Genomic DNA, 18261 nt, shown 5'->3' with positions numbered 1-18261 from the left:
GTCACCATTAGAGCGTAGTAGTTCACCATTAGCGTAGTACGTCACCATTAGAGCGTAGTAGTACAGTCACCATTAGAGCGTAGTAGTAACAGTCACCATTAGAGCGTAGTAGTAACAGTCACCATTAGAGCGTAGTAGTACAGTCACATTAGAGCGTAGTAGTAACAGTCACCATTAGAGCGTAGTAGTTACAGTCACCATTAGAGCGTAGTAGTAACAGTCACCATTAGCGTTTAGAGAGCGTAGTAGTTACATAGTAACAGTCACCATTAGAGCGTAGTAGTTACAGTCACCATTAGAGCGTAGTAGTTACATAGTAACAGTCACCATTAGAGCGTAGTAGTTACAGTCACCATTAGAGCGTAGTAGTTACAGTCACCATTAGAGCGTAACAGTCACCATTAGAGCGTAGTAGTAACAGTCACCATTAGAGCGTAGTAGTAACAGTCACCATTAGAGCGTAGTAGTTACATTACAGTCACCATTAGAGCGTAGTAGTAACAGTCACCATTAGAGCGTAGTAGTAACAGTCACCATTAGAGCGTAGTAGTAACAGTCACCATTAGAGCGTAGTAGTAACAGTCACCATTAGAGCGTAGTAGTAACAGTCACCATTAGAGCGTAGTAGTACAGTCACCATTAGAGCGTAGTAGTTACATAGTTACAGTCACCATTAGAGCGTAGTAGTTACAGTCACCATTAGAGCGTAGTAGTAACAGTCACCATTAGAGCGTAGTAGTAACAGTCACCATTAGAGCGTAGTAGTAACAGTCAGTCACCATTAGAGCGTAGTAGTAACAGTCACCATTAGAGCGTAGTAGTTACATAGTTACAGTCACCATTAGAGCGTAGTAGTAACAGTCACCATTAGAGCGTAGTAGTTACATAGTTACAGTCACCATTAGAGCGTAGTAGTTACATAGTTACAGTCACCATTAGAGCGTAGTAGTAACAGTCACCATTAGAGCGTAGTAGTTACATAGTTACAGTCACCATTAGAGCGTAGTAGTTACAGTCACCATTAGAGCGTAGTAGTAACAGTCACCATTAGAGCGTAGTAGTAACAGTCACCATTAGAGCGTAGTAGTAACAGTCACCATTAGAGCGTAGTAGTAACAGTCACCATTAGAGCGTAGTAGTAACAGTCACCATTAGAGCGTAGTAGTTACACAGTCACCATTAGAGCGTAGTAGTTACAGTCACCATTAGAGCGTAGTAGTTACAGTCACCATTAGAGCGTAGTAGTTACATAGTTACAGTCACCATTAGAGCGTAGTAGTAACAGTCACCATTAGAGCGTAGTAGTTACATAGTTACAGTCACCATTAGAGCGTAGTAGTTACATAGTTACAGTCACCATTAGAGCGTAGTAGTAACAGTCACCATTAGAGCGTAGTAGTTACATAGTTACAGTCACCATTAGAGCGTAGTAGTTACAGTCACCATTAGAGCGTAGTAGTAACAGTCACCATTAGAGCGTAGTAGTAACAGTCACCATTAGAGCGTAGTAGTAACAGTCACCATTAGAGCGTAGTAGTAACAGTCACCATTAGAGCGTAGTAGTAACAGTCACCATTAGAGCGTAGTAGTTACATAGTTACAGTCACCATTAGAGCGTAGTAGTAACAGTCACCATTAGAGCGTAGTAGTAACAGTCACCATTAGAGCGTAGTAGTAACAGTCACCATTAGAGCGTAGTAGTTACAGTCACCATTAGAGCGTAGTAGTAACAGTCACCATTAGAGCGTAGTAGTAACAGTCACCATTAGAGCGTAGTAGTTACAGTCACCATTAGAGCGTAGTAGTTACATAGTTACAGTCACCATTAGAGCGTAGTAGTTACATAGTTACAGTCACCATTAGAGCGTAGTAGTTACAGTCACCATTAGAGCGTAGTAGTAACAGTCACCATTAGAGCGTAGTAGTAACAGTCACCATTAGAGCGTAGTAGTAACAGTCACCATTAGAGCGTAGTAGTAACAGTCACCATTAGAGCGTAGTAGTTACAGTCACCATTAGAGCGTAGTAGTTACAGTCACCATTAGAGCGTAGTAGTTACATAGTTACAGTCACCATTAGAGCGTAGTAGTTACAGTCACCATTAGAGTTACAGTTACATAGTTACAGTCACCATTAGAGCGTAGTAGTTACATAGTTACAGTCACCATTAGAGCGTAGTAGTTACATAGTTACAGTCACCATTAGAGCGTAGTAGTAACAGTCACCATTAGAGCGTAGTAGTAACAGTCACCATTAGAGCGTAGTAGTAACAGTCACCATTAGAGCGTAGTAGTAACAGTCACCATTAGAGCGTAGTAGTTACAGTCACCATTAGAGCGTAGTAGTAACAGTCACCATTAGAGCGTAGTAGTAACAGTCACCATTAGAGCGTAGTAGTTACAGTACAGTCACCATTAGAGCGTAGTAGTTAACAGTCACCATTAGAGCGTAGTAGTAACAGTCACCATTAGAGCGTAGTAGTAACAGTCACCATTAGAGCGTAGTAGTAACAGTCACCATTAGAGCGTAGTAGTTACAGTCAGTCACCATTAGAGCGTAGTAGTAACAGTCACCATTAGAGCGTAGTAGTTACAGTCACCATTAGAGCGTAGTAGTAACAGTCACCATTAGAGCGTAGTAGTTACAGTCACCATTAGAGCGTAGTAGTTACAGTCACCATTAGAGCGTAGTAGTAACAGTCACCATTAGAGCGTAGTAGTAACAGTCACCATTAGAGCGTAGTAGTTACATAGTTACAGTCACCATTAGAGCGTAGTAGTTACATAGTTACAGTTACCATTAGAGCGTAGTAGTAACAGTCACCATTAGAGCGTAGTAGTAACAGTCACCATTAGAGCGTAGTAGTAACAGTCACCATTAGAGCGTAGTAGTAACAGTCACCATTAGAGCGTAGTAGTTACATAGTTACAGTTACCATTAGAGCGTAGTAGTAACATAGTTACAGTCACCATTAGAGCGTAGTAGTTACAGTCACCATTAGAGCGTAGTAGTAACAGTCACCATTAGAGCGTAGTAGTAACAGTCACCATTAGAGCGTAGTAGTAACAGTCACCATTAGAGCGTAGTAGTTACATAGTTACAGTCACCATTAGAGCGTAGTAGTTACATAGTTACAGTCACCATTAGAGCGTAGTAGTAACAGTCACCATTAGAGCGTAGTAGTAACAGTCACCATTAGAGCGTAGTAGTAACAGTCACCATTAGAGCGTAGTAGTAACAGTCACCATTAGAGCGTAGTAGTTACAGTCACCATTAGAGCGTAGTAGTAACAGTCACCATTAGAGCGTAGTAGTTACAGTCACCATTAGAGCGTAGTAGTTACAGTCACCATTAGAGCGTAGTAGTAACAGTCACCATTAGAGCGTAGTAGTAACAGTCACCATTAGAGCGTAGTAGTAACAGTCACCATTAGAGCGTAGTAGTTACATAGTTACAGTCACCATTAGAGCGTAGTAGTTACATAGTTACAGTCACCATTAGAGCGTAGTAGTTACATAGTTACAGTCACCATTAGAGCGTAGTAGTTACAGTCACCATTAGAGCGTAGTAGTTACATAGTTACAGTCACCATTAGAGCGTAGTAGTTACAGTCACCATTAGAGCGTAGTAGTAACAGTCACCATTAGAGCGTAGTAGTAACAGTCACCATTAGAGCGTAGTAGTAACAGTCACCATTAGAGCGTAGTAGTAACAGTTACCATTAGAGCGTAGTAGTAACAGTCACCATTAGAGCGTAGTAGTAACAGTCACCATTAGAGCGTAGTAGTTACATAGTTACAGTCACCATTAGAGCGTAGTAGTTACATAGTTACAGTCACCATTAGAGCGTAGTAGTTACATAGTTACAGTCACCATTAGAGCGTAGTAGTTACAGTCACCATTAGAGCGTAGTAGTTACATAGTTACAGTCACCATTAGAGCGTAGTAGTAACAGTCACCATTAGAGCGTAGTAGTAACAGTCACCATTAGAGCGTAGTAGTAACAGTCACCATTAGAGCGTAGTAGTAACAGTCACCATTAGAGCGTAGTAGTAACAGTCACCATTAGAGCGTAGTAGTAACAGTCACCATTAGAGCGTAGTAGTAACAGTCACCATTAGAGCGTAGTAGTTACAGTCACCATTAGAGCGTAGTAGTTACATAGTTACAGTCACCATTAGAGCGTAGTAGTAACAGTCACCATTAGAGCGTAGTAGTTACAGTCACCATTAGAGCGTAGTAGTAACAGTCACCATTAGAGCGTAGTAGTAACAGTCACCATTAGAGCGTAGTAGTAACAGTCACCATTAGAGCGTAGTAGTAACAGTCACCATTAGAGCGTAGTAGTAACAGTCACCATTAGAGCGTAGTAGTAACAGTCACCATTAGAGCGTAGTAGTAACAGTCACCATTAGAGCGTAGTAGTAACAGTCACCATTAGAGCGTAGTAGTTACATAGTTACAGTCACCATTAGAGCGTAGTAGTAACATAGTCAGTCACATTAGAGCGTAGTAGTAACAGTCACCATTAGAGCGTAGTAGTAACAGTCACCATTAGAGCGTAGTAGTAACAGTCACCATTAGAGCGTAGTAGTTAACAGTCACCATTAGAGCGTAGTAGTTACAGTCACCATTAGAGCGTAGTAGTAACAGTCACCATTAGAGCGTAGTAGTAACAGTCACCATTAGAGCGTAGTAGTATACAGTCACCATTAGAGCGTAGTAGTTACAGTCACCATTAGAGCGTAGTAGTAACAGTCACCATTAGAGCGTAGTAGTTGTACAGTCACCATTAGAGCGTAGTAGTAACAGTCACCATTAGAGCGTAGTAGTAACATGTACAGTCACCATTAGAGCGTAGTAGTAACAGTCACCATTAGAGCGTAGTAGTTACAGTTACAGTCACCATTAGAGCGTAGTAGTTACAGTCACCATTAGAGCGTAGTAGTAACAGTCACCATTAGAGCGTAGTAGTAACAGTCACCATTAGAGCGTAGTAGTAACAGTCACCATTAGAGCGTAGTAGTAACAGTCACCATTAGAGCGTAGTAGTTACAGTCACCATTAGAGCGTAGTAGTTACAGTCACCATTAGAGCGTAGTAGTAACAGTCACCATTAGAGCGTAGTAGTTACATAGTTACAGTCACCATTAGAGCGTAGTAGTAACAGTCACCATTAGAGCGTAGTAGTAGTAGTAACAGTCACCATTAGAGCGTAGTAGTTACAGTCACCATTAGAGCGTAGTAGTAACAGTCACCATTAGAGCGTAGTAGTTACATAGTAACAGTCACCATTAGAGCGTAGTAGTTACAGTCACCATTAGAGCGTAGTAGTAACAGTCACCATTAGAGCGTAGTAGTAACAGTCACCATTAGAGCGTAGTAGTAACATAGTTACAGTCACCATTAGAGCGTAGTAGTTACAGTCACCATTAGAGCGTAGTAGTAACAGTCACCATTAGAGCGTAGTAGTAACAGTCACCATTAGAGCGTAGTAGTAACAGTCACCATTAGAGCGTAGTAGTAACAGTCACCATTAGAGCGTAGTAGTTACATAGTTAGTAGTTACAGTCACCATTAGAGCGTAGTAGTAACAGTCACCATTAGAGCGTAGTAGTAACAGTCACCATTAGAGCGTAGTAGTTACAGTCACCATTAGAGCGTAGTAGTAACAGTCACCATTAGAGCGTAGTAGTAACAGTCACCATTAGAGCGTAGTAGTAACAGTCACCATTAGAGCGTAGTAGTAACAGTCACCATTAGAGCGTAGTAGTTACATAGTTACAGTCACCATTAGAGCGTAGTAGTAACAGTCACCATTAGAGCGTAGTAGTAACAGTCACCATTAGAGCGTAGTAGTAACAGTCACCATTAGAGCGTAGTAGTAACAGTCACCATTAGAGCGTAGTAGTAACAGTCACCATTAGAGCGTAGTAGTTACATAGTAACAGTCACCATTAGAGCGTAGTAGTTACATAGTAACAGTCACCATTAGAGCGTAGTAGTTACATAGTTACAGTCACCATTAGAGCGTAGTAGTTACATAGTTACAGTCACCATTAGAGCGTAGTAGTAACAGTCACCATTAGAGCGTAGTAGTAACAGTCACCATTAGAGCGTAGTAGTTAACAGTCACCATTAGAGCGTAGTAGTTACAGTCACCATTAGAGCGTAGTAGTAACAGTCACCATTAGAGCGTAGTAGTTACATAGTTACAGTCACCATTAGAGCGTAGTAGTTACAGTCACCATTAGAGCGTAGTAGTTACAGTCACCATTAGAGCGTAGTAGTTAACAGTCACCATTAGAGCGTAGTAGTTACATAGTTACAGTCACCATTAGAGCGTAGTAGTAACAGTCACCATTAGAGCGTAGTAGTTACATAGTTACAGTCACCATTAGAGCGTAGTAGTAACAGTCACCATTAGAGCGTAGTAGTAACAGTCACCATTAGAGCGTAGTAGTAACAGTCACCATTAGAGCGTAGTAGTAACAGTCACCATTAGAGCGTAGTAGTAACAGTCACCATTAGAGCGTAGTAGTAACAGTCACCATTAGAGCGTAGTAGTTACATAGTTACAGTCACCATTAGAGCGTAGTAGTAACAGTCACCATTAGAGCGTAGTAGTAACAGTCACCATTAGAGCGTAGTAGTTACATAGTTACAGTCACCATTAGAGCGTAGTAGTTACAGTCACCATTAGAGCGTAGTAGTAACAGTCACCATTAGAGCGTAGTAGTAACAGTCACCATTAGAGCGTAGTAGTAACAGTCACCATTAGAGCGTAGTAGTAACAGTCACCATTAGAGCGTAGTAGTAACAGTCACCATTAGAGCGTAGTAGTAACAGTCACCATTAGAGCGTAGTAGTAACAGTCACCATTAGAGCGTAGTAGTAACAGTCACCATTAGAGCGTAGTAGTTACATAGTTACAGTCACCATTAGAGCGTAGTAGTAACAGTCACCATTAGAGCGTAGTAGTTACATAGTTACAGTCACCATTAGAGCGTAGTAGTTACATAGTTACAGTCACCATTAGAGCGTAGTAGTAACAGTCACCATTAGTAGTAACAGTCACCATTAGAGCGTAGTAGTAACAGTCACCATTAGAGCGTAGTAGTAACAGTCACCATTAGAGCGTAGTAGTTACATAGTTACAGTCACCATTAGAGCGTAGTAGTTACATAGTTACAGTCACCATTAGAGCGTAGTAGTAACAGTCACCATTAGAGCGTAGTAGTAACAGTCACCATTAGAGCGTAGTAGTAACAGTCACCATTAGAGCGTAGTAGTAACAGTCACCATTAGAGCGTAGTAGTTACATAGTTACAGTCACCATTAGAGCGTAGTAGTTACATAGTTACAGTCACCATTAGAGCGTAGTAGTTACATAGTTACAGTTACCATTAGAGCGTAGTAGTAACAGTCACCATTAGAGCGTAGTAGTAACAGTCACCATTAGAGCGTAGTAGTAACAGTCACCATTAGAGCGTAGTAGTAACAGTCACCATTAGAGCGTAGTAGTAACAGTCACCATTAGTAGCAGTACCATTAGAGCGTAGTAGTAACAGTCACCATTAGAGCGTAGTAGTTAACAGTCACCATTAGAGCGTAGTAGTTACATAGTTCAGTCACCATTAGAGCGTAGTAGTTACAGTCACACCATTAGAGCGTAGTAGTAACAGTCACCATTAGAGCGTAGTAGTTACAGTCACCATTAGAGCGTAGTAGTTACATAGTTACAGTCACCATTAGAGCGTAGTAGTAACAGTCACCATTAGAGCGTAGTAGTTACAGTCACCATTAGAGCGTAGTAGTTACAGTCACCATTAGAGCGTAGTAGTAACAGTAACCATTAGAGTAACAGTCATCATTAGAGCGTAGTAGTAACAGTCACCATTAGAGCGTAGTAGTAACAGTCACCATTAGAGCGTAGTAGTAACAGTCACCATTAGAGCGTAGTAGTAACAGTCACCATTAGAGCGTAGTAGTAACAGTCACCATTAGAGCGTAGTAGTTACAGTCACCATTAGAGCGTAGTAGTAACAGTCACCATTAGAGCGTAGTAGTAACAGTCACCATTAGAGCGTAGTAGTTACATAGTTACAGTCACCATTAGAGCGTAGTAGTTACATAGTTACAGTCACCATTAGAGCGTAGTAGTAACAGTCACCATTAGAGCGTAGTAGTAACAGTCACCATTAGAGCGTAGTAGTAACAGTCACCATTAGAGCGTAGTAGTACACCATTAGAGCGTAGTAGTAACAGTCACCATTAGAGCGTAGTAGTAACAGTCACCATTAGAGCGTAGTAGTTACAGTCACCATTAGAGCGTAGTAGTAACAGTCACCATTAGAGCGTAGTAGTTACAGTCACCATTAGAGCGTAGTAGTAACAGTCACCATTAGAGCGTAGTAGTTACAGTCACCATTAGAGCGTAGTAGTAACAGTCACCATTAGAGCGTAGTAGTAACAGTCACCATTAGAGCGTAGTAGTTACAGTCACCATTAGAGCGTAGTAGTAACAGTCACCATTAGAGCGTAGTAGTTACATAGTTACAGTCACCATTAGAGCGTAGTAGTTACATAGTTACAGTCACCATTAGAGCGTAGTAGTTACAGTCACCATTAGAGCGTAGTAGTAACAGTCACCATTAGAGCGTAGTAGTAACAGTCACCATTAGAGCGTAGTAGTAACAGTCACCATTAGAGCGTAGTAGTAACAGTCACCATTAGAGCGTAGTAGTTACAGTAGTAACAGTCACCATTAGAGCGTAGTAGTAACAGTCACCATTAGAGCGTAGTAGTAACAGTCACCATTAGAGCGTAGTAGTTACAGTCACCATTAGAGCGTAGTAGTAACAGTCACCATTAGAGCGTAGTAGTTACAGTCACCATTAGAGCGTAGTAGTAACAGTCACCATTAGAGCGTAGTAGTAACAGTCACCATTAGAGCGTAGTAGTTACATAGTTACAGTCACCATTAGAGCGTAGTAGTAACAGTCACCATTAGAGCGTAGTAGTAACAGTCACCATTAGAGCGTAGTAGTAACAGTCACCATTAGAGCGTAGTAGTTACAGTCACCATTAGAGCGTAGTAGTTACATAGTTACAGTCACCATTAGAGCGTAGTAGTAACAGTCACCATTAGAGCGTAGTAGTTACATAGTAACAGTCACCATTAGAGCGTAGTAGTTACATAGTTACAGTCACCATTAGAGCGTAGTAGTTACAGTCACCATTAGAGCGTAGTAGTAACAGTCACCATTAGAGCGTAGTAGTAACAGTCACCATTAGAGCGTAGTAGTACATCAGTCACCATTAGAGCGTAGTAGTAGTAACAGTCACCATTAGAGCGTAGTAGTTTACAGTCACCATTAGAGCGTAGTAGTAACAGTCACCATTAGAGCGTAGTAGTTACAGTCACCATTAGAGCGTAGTAGTTACAGTCACCATTAGAGCGTAGTAGTTACAGTCACCATTAGAGCGTAGTAGTAACAGTCACCATTAGAGCGTAGTAGTAACAGTCACCATTAGAGCGTAGTAGTTACATGTCAATTAGACGTAGTATACAGTCACCATTAGAGCGTAGTAGTAACATTTCACAGTCACCATTAGAGCGTAGTAGTAACAGTCACCATTAGAGCGTAGTAGTATACAGTCACCATTAGAGCGTAGTAGTAACAGTCACCATTAGAGCGTAGTAGTACAGTCACCATTAGAGCGTAGTAGTTACATAGTTACAGTCACCATTAGAGCGTAGTAGTTACAGTCACCATTAGAGCGTAGTAGTTACATAGTAACAGTCACCATTAGAGCGTAGTAGTAACAGTCACCATTAGAGCGTAGTAGTAACAGTCACCATTAGAGCGTAGTAGTAACAGTCACCATTAGAGCGTAGTAGTAACAGTCACCATTAGAGCGTAGTAGTAACAGTCACCATTAGAGCGTAGTAGTAACAGTCACCATTAGAGCGTAGTAGTTACAGTCACCATTAGAGCGTAGTAGTAACAGTCACCATTAGAGCGTAGTAGTTACATAGTTACAGTCACCATTAGAGCGTAGTAGTTACATAGTAACAGTCACCATTAGAGCGTAGTAGTAACAGTCACCATTAGAGCGTAGTAGTTACAGTCACCATTAGAGCGTAGTAGTAACATAGTTACACACATTAGAGCGTAGTAGTTACAGTCACCATTAGAGCGTAGTAGTTAACAGTCACCATTAGAGCGTAGTAGTTACATAGTTACAGTCACCATTAGAGCGTAGTAGTTACATAGTACAGTCACCATTAGAGCGTAGTAGTTACATAGTTACAGTCACCATTAGAGCGTAGTAGTAACAGTCACCATTAGAGCGTAGTAGTTACATAGTTACAGTCACCATTAGAGCGTAGTAGTTACATAGTTACAGTCACCATTAGAGCGTAGTAGTAACAGTCACCATTACAGCGTAGTATACAGTCACCATTAGAGCGTAGTAGTTACAGTCACCATTAGAGCGTAGTAGTTACATAGTTACATTCACCATTAGAGCGTAGTAGTAACAGTCACCATTAGAGCGTAGTAGTAACAGTCACCATTAGAGCGTAGTAGTAACAGTCACCATTAGAGCGTAGTAGTTACATAGTTACAGTCACCATTAGAGCGTAGTAGTTACATAGTTACAGTCACCATTAGAGCGTAGTAGTTACAGTCACCATTAGAGCGTAGTAGTAACAGTCACCATTAGAGCGTAGTAGTTACATAGTTACAGTCACCATTAGAGCGTAGTAGTTACAGTCACCATTAGAGCGTAGTAGTTACAGTCACCATTAGAGCGTAGTAGTTACAGTCACCATTAGAGCGTAGTAGTTACATAGTTACAGTCACCATTAGAGCGTAGTAGTTACATAGTTACAGTCACCATTAGAGCGTAGTAGTAACAGTCACCATTAGAGCGTAGTAGTAACAGTCACCATTAGAGCGTAGTAGTAACAGTCACCATTAGAGCGTAGTAGTTACATAGTTACAGTCACCATTAGAGCGTAGTAGTTACATAGTTACAGTCACCATTAGAGCGTAGTAGTAACAGTCACCATTAGAGCGTAGTAGTTACATAGTTACAGTCACCATTAGAGCGTAGTAGTTACAGTCACCATTAGAGCGTAGTAGTTACATAGTTACAGTCACCATTAGAGCGTAGTAGTTAAATAGTTACAGTCACCATTAGAGCGTAGTAGTTACATAGTTACAGTCACCATTAGAGCGTAGTAGTTACATAGTAACAGTCACCATTAGAGCGTAGTAGTAACAGTCACCATTAGAGCGTAGTAGTTACATAGTAACAGTCACCATTAGAGCGTAGTAGTAACAGTCACCATTAGAGCGTAGTAGTAACAGTCACCATTAGAGCGTAGTAGTTACAGTCACCATTAGAGCGTAGTAGTAGTTACATAGTTACAGTCACCATTAGAGCGTAGAGCAGTCACCATTAGAGCGTAGTAGTTACATAGTTACAGTCACCATTAGAGCGTAGTAGTTAACAGTCACCATTAGAGCGTAGTAGTTACATAGTTACAGTCACCATTAGAGCGTAGTAGTAACAGTCACCATTAGAGCGTAGTAGTTACAGTCACCATTAGAGCGTAGTAGTAACAGTCACCATTAGAGCGTAGTAGTAACAGTCACCATTAGAGCGTAGTAGTTACAGTCACCATTAGAGCGTAGTAGTTACATAGTTACAGTCACCATTAGAGCGTAGTAGTTACATAGTTACAGTCACCATTAGAGCGTAGTAGTTACATAGTTACAGTCACCATTAGAGCGTAGTAGTTACAATAGTTACAGTCACCATTAGAGCGTAGTAGTTACATAGTTACAGTCACCATTAGAGCGTAGTAGTTACATAGTTACAGTCACCATTAGAGCGTAGTAGTTACAGTCACCATTAGAGCGTAGTAGTTAACAGTCACCATTAGAGCGTAGTAGTAAACAGTCACCATTAGAGCGTAGTAGTACGTCACCATTAGAGGTAGTACAGTTACAGTCACCATTGAGCGTAGTAGTTACATAATTTACAGTCACCATTAGAGCGTAGTAGTTACAGTCACCATTAGAGCGTAGTAGTAACAGTCACCATTAGAGCGTAGTAGTTACAGTCACCATTAGAGCGTAGTAGTATACAGTCACCATTAGAGCGTAGTAGTTACAGTCACCATTAGAGCGTAGTAGTTACATAGTTACAGTCACCATTAGAGCGTAGTAGTTTCATAGTTACAGTCACCATTAGAGCGTAGTAGTTACAGTCACCATTAGAGCGTAGTAGTAACAGTCACCATTAGAGCGTAGTAGTAACAGTCACCATTAGAGCGTAGTAGTAACAGTCACCATTAGAGCGTAGTAGTAACAGTCACCATTAGAGCGTAGTAGTAACAGTCACCATTAGAGCGTAGTAGTAACAGTCACCATTAGAGCGTAGTAGTAACAGTCACCATTAGAGCGTAGTAGTTACATAGTTACAGTCACCATTAGAGCGTAGTAGTTACATAGTTACAGTCACCATTAGAGCGTAGTAGTAACAGTCACCATTAGAGCGTAGTAGTTACATAGTTACAGTCACCATTAGAGCGTAGTAGTAACAGTCACCATTAGAGCGTAGTAGTAACAGTCACCATTAGAGCGTAGTAGTAACAGTCACCATTAGAGCGTAGTAGTACAGTCACCATTAGAGCGTAGTAGTAACAGTCACCATTAGAGCGTAGTAGTAACAGTCACCATTAGAGCGTAGTAGTAACAGTCACCATTAGAGCGTAGTAGTTACGTTACAGTCACCATTAGAGCGTAGTAGTAACAGTCACCATTAGAGCGTAGTAGTAATACATAGTAGGTACATCACCATTAGGCGTAGTCATAGTACAGTCACCATTAGAGCGTAGTAGTAACAGTCACCATTAGAGCGTAGTAGTTACATAGTTACAGTCACCATTAGAGCATAGTAGTAACAGTCACCATTAGAGCGTAGTAGTAACAGTCACCATTAGAGCGTAGTAGTAACGGTCACCATTAGAGCGTAGTAGTTACATAGTTACAGTCACCATTAGAGCGTAGTAGTAACAGTCACCATTAGAGCGTAGTAGTTACAGTCACCCATTAGAGCGTAGTAGTTACATAGTTACAGTCACCATTAGAGCGTAGTAGTAACAGTCACCATTAGAGCGTAGTAGTAACAGTCACCATTAGAGCGTAGTAGTTACATAGTTACAGTCACCATTAGAGCGTAGTAGTAACAGTCACCATTAGAGCGTAGTAGTTACAGTCACCATTAGAGCGTAGTAGTAACAGTCACCATTAGAGCGTAGTAGTAACAGTCACCATTAGAGCGTAGTAGTTACATAGTCACAGTTACCATTAGAGCGTAGTAGTAACAGTCACCATTAGAGCGTAGTAGTTACATAGTTACAGTTACCATTAGAGCGTAGTAGTTACAGTCACCATTAGAGCGTAGTAGTAACAGTCACCATTAGAGCGTAGTAGTTACATAGTTACAGTCACCATTAGAGCGTAGTAGTAACAGTCACCATTAGAGCGTAGTAGTAACAGTCACCATTAGAGCGTAGTAGTAACAGTCACCATTAGAGCGTAGTAGTAACAGTCACCATTAGAGCGTAGTAGTAACAGTCACCATTAGAGCGTAGTAGTTACATAGTTACAGTCACCATTAGAGCGTAGTAGTTACATAGTTACAGTCACCATTAGAGCGTAGTAGTAACAGTCACCATTAGAGCGTAGTAGTAACAGTCACCATTAGGGCGTAGTAGTTACATAGTTACAGTCACCATTAGAGCGTAGTAGTAACGGTCACCATTAGGGCGTAGTAGTAACAGTCACCATTAGAGCGTAGTAGTTACATAGTTACAGTCACCATTAGAGCGTAGTAGTAACGGTCACCATTAGAGCGTAGTAGTAACGGTCACCATTAGGGCGTAGTAATAACAATTCACCATTAGAGCGTAGTAGTAATAGTCACCATTAGAGCGTAGTAGTAACAGTCACCATTAGGGCGTAGTAGTAACAGTCACCATTAAAGCGTAGTAGTTACATAGTTACAGTCACCATTAGAGCGTAGTAGTAACGGTCACCATTAGGGCGTAGTAGTAACAGTCACCATTAGAGCGTAGTAGTTACATAGTTACAGTCACCATTAGAGCGTAGTAGTAACAGTCACCATTAGAGCGTAGTAGTTACATAGTTACAGTCACCATTAGAGCGTAGTAGTTACATAGTTACAGTCACCATTAGAGCGTAGTAGTTACATAGTTACAGTCACCATTAGAGCGTAGTAGTAACAGTCACCATTAGAGCGTAGTAGTAGTAACAGTCACCATTAGAGCGTAGTAGTTACATAGTTACAGTTACCATTAGAGCGTAGTAGTTACATAGTAACAGTCACCATTAGAGCGTAGTAGTAACAGTCACCATTAGAGCGTAGTAGTAACAGTCACCATTAGAGCGTAGTAGTTACATAGTTACAGTTACCATTAGAGCGTAGTAGTTACATAGTTACAGTCACCATTAGAGCGTAGTAGTAACAGTCACCATTAGAGCGTAGTAGTTACAGTCACCATTAGAGCGTAGTAGTTACAGTCACCATTAGAGCGTAGTAGTAACATTCACCATTAGAGCGTAGTAGTAACAGTCACCATTAGAGCGTAGTAGTTACAGTCACCATTAGAGCGTAGTAGTTACATAGTTACAGTCACCATTAGAGCGTAGTAGTAACGGTCACCATTAGAGCGTAGTAGTTACATAGTTACAGTCACCATTAGAGCGTAGTAGTTACATAGTTACATTCACCATTAGAGCGTAGTAGTTACATAGTTACAGTCACCATTAGAGCGTAGTAGTAACAGTCACCATTAGAGCGTAGTAGTAACAGTCACCATTAGAGCGTAGTAGTTACATAGTTACAGTCACCATTAGAGCGTAGTAGTAACAGTCACCATTAGAGGGTAGTAGTTACATAGTTACAGTCACCATTAGAGCGTAGTAGTAACAGTCACCATTAGAGCGTAGTAGTTACAGTCACCATTAGAGCGTAGTAGTTACATAGTTACAGTCACCATTAGAGCGTAGTAGTTACATAGTTACAGTCACCATTAGAGCGTAGTAGTAACAGTCACCATTAGAGCGTAGTAGTAACAGTCACCATTAGAGCGTAGTAGTAACAGTTACCATTAGAGCGTAGTAGTAACAGTTACCATTAGAGCGTAGTAGTTACATAGTTACAGTCACCATTAGAGCGTAGTAGTTACAGTCACCATTAGAGCGTAGTAGTAACAGTCACCATTAGAGCGTAGTAGTTACATAGTTACAGTCACCATTAGAGCGTAGTAGTAACAGTCACCATTAGAGCGTAGTAGTTACATAGTAACAGTCACCATTAGAGCGTAGTAGTAACAGTCACCATTAGAGCGTAGTAGTAACAGTCACCATTAGAGCGTAGTAGTAACAGTCACCATTAGAGCGTAGTAGTAACAGTCACCATTAGAGCGTAGTAGTAACAGTCACCATTAGAGCGTAGTAGTTACATAGTTACAGTCACCATTAGAGCGTAGTAGTAACAGTCACCATTAGAGCGTAGTAGTAACAGTCACCATTAGAGCGTAGTAGTAACAGTCACCATTAGAGCGTAGTAGTTACATAGTTACAGTCACCATTAGAGCGTAGTAGTAACAGTCACCATTAGAGCGTAGTAGTAACAGTCACCATTAGAGCGTAGTAGTAACAGTCACCATTAGAGCGTAGTAGTAACAGTCACCATTAGAGCGTAGTAGTTACAGTCACCATTAGAGGGTAGTAGTTACATAGTTACCGTCACCATTAGAGCGTAGTAGTAACGGTCACCATTAGAGCGTAGTAGTAACAGTCACCATTAGAGCGTAGAAGTAACGGTCACCATTAGGGCGTAGTAGTATTAATCCTATAAATCGCTACTAGTCTTAGAGTTCTGCATGGATTGTAGCCATATCCTTGGGGGAAAGGGAATAGGGTTTATATAAATTTTGCCCCTCAACCCCCTGGAGAAGAAGGGGCGGGGCCCAATAGCGTAACAAAATTTGGCCAGAAACATCATTCGGGGAAGGGGGACAGTTTGTATAGATTTTGGCTCTGAACTCCCCAGGGGCATGAGGGGCAGGGTCCCATAAAGGAAATAGAGGTAAATCCTTTAAATCCCTACTTGCCCTACAGTTCTGCATGGATTGTAACTAAATTTAGCCAGAAACATCCTTGGGGGAATAGAAACAGAGTTTGTATACATTTTGGCTCTGAACTCCCCAGAGGCAGAAGGGAAATAGATGGAATAAAGGTAAATCTTTTTAATTACTACTCGTCCTAGCATTCTGCATGGTGTGTAACCAAATTTGGCCAGACATGTCCTTGGGGAAAAGGGGGTAGAGTTGTTATAAATTTTGGCTCTGACCCCCGGAGGCAGAAGGGGCGAGGCCGACTATGGGAAATAGAGGCAAATCCTATAAATCGCTACTAGTTCTAAAGTTCTGCATGGATTGAAACCAAATTTGGTCAAAAAAATTCGTGTGGAAGGGGAACAGAGTTGATATGAAGTTTGGCTCTGACCCCCAGGGGGGACGAGGGGCGGAGCCTTATATGGGAAATAGAGAGGTAAATCCTTTAAATTGCTACTAGGTATAGAGTTCCGCATGGAATGTAACCAAAGTTGGTCAGGAATATCCTTGGGGAAAGGGAGCAGAGTTTGTATAAATGGCTCTGAGTCCCTCGGGGCAGGAGGATCGGGCCTAATAGGGGATACAGATATCAATTCTTTAAATCGCTACTGCCTACTAGTCATAAAGTGTTATATGGAATGTAACCAAATTTGGCCAGGAACATCTTTGGGGAATGGATACAGAATTTGACCCCCTGCAGAAGAAAGAGAGGAGCTCAATAGGGAAATTTGAGTTGAATCTTTATAATCCTAAATAAATGAAACAGTGGTGTTGTATTCAGAACATTACTTGGCATTACAACCATGTGAGTGATACAGGCTCTCTAGGCCTCTTGTTTGTAACCGAAGAAAAACAATACTTACTCATTTGATCCTGGGTTTTGATAAAGAAAAAAATTGTCGTCGGTGGAGCAACTTATCTTTCTAACATATCCATCATGGTGTTTACTTTCTTTTTTCAAAACCGTAAGTCGTTGTTCTGTAAAGTTGCATTCATTGATAAATATTTTTCTTTAGGCGTACTGTCATTTGACGACGATTGCTTCATATATAGAAGCCAAAGACAACTTCAGGATGGGAAACCAGTAAGTATAATTATATAAATGGCCATATTTTAATACTGTGAAATCATTAATTTTCGTGGGGGTTTAATTTTCGTGGATTTCGTTTTTTGACCAAAATCAACGAATTTACATCCCCACGAAAATATATATAGTTGAAAAATATTGTTCAAACAAAGATAGTTTTCAGAATTTCATAGACTGCATCTACATGTACCAACAAATAACTGATTGAGTATATCATGACTCTATTAGTGTGACACGATAATTGTTTGTTGGACACATCTGTAAAAACACTGGCTACCGACTCTAGATTGTGATTGTAACTGTGTTGTGTGGTAGAGCTTAGTTCCGCTTGAGCGATCAAACAGTACAGGTGACAGTGTCGACTGTGTGTTTTAACGGTAATGTCTAAGGTCTTCTCCACGAATTTAAGTGCCAAAGAAATTGTAAAATTTTAGAATCAACGAAAATTGAGCCCAACGAAAATAAATGATTTCACAGTAGATATATAAAGGAGGTTTTGTACCGACATCGAAGAACCATTTTAAGATGTTTCGTACGAGTAAATCAATCGGCGAATAACAAGCATTGAAACAGGACTTTTTCATTGAATAAATTTCTCTCGTACGGCGAAACAGAAAATATGTTTTTTAATGTGTGGTGACCAATATTTCTATTTGTGTATGCTAAACATATTCTATTTTATGTAGTGTTATTTTTTTTTATCTTTTTACGTGCTCACGTAAAACTGAACAATAACACAAATTAAAAAAATATATTGTTTAAAAAAGCAATAAGCAAAAAAGCTAGTAATGTAAAAAAAAAATGAACGCAACATAGTATTCCTGTCTTGTTATCGTATAAATGTCGTCCTCCAAATCAGATTGTATATCGGTATCAAATACATTAATGCGCATACCTCGCCACGCAGTTGTCAATATCGAATTGGGGTTTAAGTTATTGTCTAAGACAC

General features: G+C 40.6%; 1 long non-coding RNA gene across 1 annotated transcript in view; it reads left to right on the top strand.

The window, feature by feature from the left end:
* LOC138305486 (uncharacterized) overlaps positions 1-18261 on the top strand; it is a 43207-nt gene that overhangs the window by 5183 nt on the left and 19763 nt on the right. Inside the window, exon 2 of the long non-coding RNA XR_011205707.1 lies at positions 17242-17309. This is a non-coding gene — a long non-coding RNA (uncharacterized lncRNA). The remainder of the gene's footprint in view (positions 1-17241; positions 17310-18261) is intronic.

The sequence above is a fragment of the Argopecten irradians genome, chromosome 13 (assembly GCF_041381155.1).
Source record: "Argopecten irradians isolate NY chromosome 13, Ai_NY, whole genome shotgun sequence".
Lineage (NCBI taxonomy): Eukaryota > Metazoa > Mollusca > Bivalvia > Pectinida > Pectinidae > Argopecten > Argopecten irradians.
This window is presented reverse-complemented; position numbering and strand designations above follow the sequence as displayed.